The sequence below is a fragment of the Phyllobates terribilis genome, unplaced genomic scaffold (genome assembly GCF_046119375.1).
Source record: "Phyllobates terribilis strain yellow unplaced genomic scaffold, ASM4611937v1 Scaffold_3097__1_contigs__length_90573, whole genome shotgun sequence".
NCBI classification, from domain to species: Eukaryota; Metazoa; Chordata; class Amphibia; order Anura; family Dendrobatidae; genus Phyllobates; species Phyllobates terribilis.
Window position 1 is genome coordinate 62501 of NW_027365851.1, and position 2500 is coordinate 65000.

Below are 2500 nucleotides of genomic sequence, written 5' to 3' on the forward strand. Positions count from 1 at the left end.
TTCCACAAAATGAGGTTCTAGTATGTTAGAGGGCATCCCAGGAGGGCTCCAAAAGTGTGGGTAAAATATATATCCCACAGGGGGAAAATTGAAAAAAAGTTGAAAAAAAAAATTTTTGGGGACTTAGAAAATTTTCACACATGTGTCAGACTTCCAGACAGGGGAGCGTGTCAGTGCGCGCATCCGATTTCAGTTCCAGAGCGATTCGCGCGATGAGTCCTTGATACTTAGTCGTTTTTGGCAAAATTTCTGACTTTTTGAAAATTTCACAATTTTGTGAAAACTTCCACAAAATGAGGTTCTAGTATGTTAGAGGGCATCCCAGGAGGGCTCCAAAAGTGTGGGTAAAATATATATCCCACAGGGGGAAAATTGAAAAAAAGTTGAAAAAAAAAAATTTTTGGGGACTTAGAAAATTTTTCAACTTTTGTCAGACTTCCAGACAGGGGAGCGTGTCAGTGCGCGCATCCGATTTCAGTTCCAGAGCGATTCGCGCGATGAGTCCTTGATACTTAGTCGTTTTTGGCAAAATTTCTGACTTTTTGAAAATTTCACAATTTTGTGAAAACTTCCACAAAATGAGGTTCTAGTATGTTAGAGGGCATCCCAGGAGGGCTCCAAAAGTGTGGGTAAAATATATATCCCACAGGGGGAAAATTGAAAAAAAGTTGAAAAAAAAAATTTTTGGGGACTTAGAAAATTTTCACACATGTGTCAGACTTCCAGAGAGGGGAGCATGTCAGTGCGCGCATCCGATTTCAGTTCCAGAGCGATTCGCGCGATGAGTCCTTGATACTTAGTCGTTTTTGCAAAATTTCTGACTTTTTGGAAAATTTCACAATTTTGTGAAAACTTCCACAAAATGAGGTTCTAGTATGTTAGAGGGCATCCCAGGAGGGCTCCAAAAGTGTGGGTAAAATATATATCCCACAGGGGGAAAATTGAAAAAAAGTTGAAAAAAAAAATTTTTGGGGACTTAGAAAATTTTTCAACTTTTGTCAGACTTCCAGACAGGGGAGCGTGTCAGTGCGCGCATCCGATTTCAGTTCCAGAGCGATTCGCGCGATGAGTCCTTGATACTTAGTCGTTTTTGGCAAAATTTCTGACTTTTTGAAAATTTCACAATTTTGTGAAAACTTCCACAAAATGAGGTTCTAGTATGTTAGAGGGCATCCCAGGAGGGCTCCAAAAGTGTGGGTAAAATATATATCCCACAGGGGGAAAATTGAAAAAAAGTTGAAAAAAAAAATTTTTGGGGACTTAGAAAATTTTTCAACTTGTGTCAGACTTCCAGAGAGGGGAGCATGTCAGTGCGCGCATCCGATTTCAGTTCCAGAGCGATTCGCGCGATGAGTCCTTGATACTTAGTCGTTTTCAGAAGTCACAATTTTGACTTCCAGGACCCGCAAAACGTTTGTAAATTGAGCCCGCTCCCCAGTTCCAAGCGTTTTGAGGTGTCCCCGGTTGCAGTAATGCAGCCTGCCCACTAGATGTCGCAAAAGAGACAAAAAGTGAAAAAGAACCAGAATGAGGAAATTCCAGGGAGCCGAATCCGCCTGACAGTTCCAGGCGATCGGGCACTTTTTTGCATGCGTCCCTAAAGTGGGTATAGGGTGACACTCCATGCAAAGACCCAGTTTTGCACACCACCGGCAGAATATATGAGAGAGAGGTACCTCTCAGCCCCGACACATTTCGACTCATTTAAGCTGGTTTTCACCTCCGTAGGCCTGGGTATGCGTTTTGGCTATGAGTCCCTGTTCGGCTGGAGGTCTGCACCTTGGCTGAACCCAGGCTTCCGCAGCTGCGTGGGGGGACTTTTGCCGGTCGCCTATCCCAAGTCAGAGAGGTGTTCCTGGGTTGAAGTGAGCCTGGCCAGACCCCCCCGCGGGCCCTGGTTCTCCACATGGGGGCGCCGTCAAGGCTAAAATCTGGATTTTTAGGCCGAGGAGAGGCTCCATGAGGGCGGATGCTTTTGTGGCTTCGACCCCAGTGCTGTTCCACATCCAGTACCCCCCCGCAAGGGCGCCTGTACCCGAGTCGCGCTTCCAGGACTCGTGGGCACGTATCTCCCGACGACAGGGGTTTGCAGCCTCCGTACTTGGGCAAGTCCCTACATGCACCCCTGCTCTTCCTCCGATCGATCTGGCGCAGCGCTCCCGGGTGGGGAGGTGGCGCCGCTCGCTCGGCCCGGGCTTTGGAGCCCGCGCTGGCTTAAGGTGAGCGGTCCCCTTCCTCCTCTACCCCCGGGCTTCCGACACCTATCTTTGGGCGCGCATGCCGGCCTCGCCTCCCGTCTGCGGAGGTGGCCGAGCCGTGGGGAGTTTGACCCGAACCGAGCGAAGGCAGTGGTCCGACGACCCGTACGGGCGAACGGCGGGGCGCCCACCCAGCCAGGCGTGGGGGCCCGTCGTCCGAATCGCTCCCTGTGCGGGGAAGCACAGCGATCTTCTCCGAGGGCGGCCCTTTTCTTCCAGATGCGTACCCGGCCAGCGGAGGC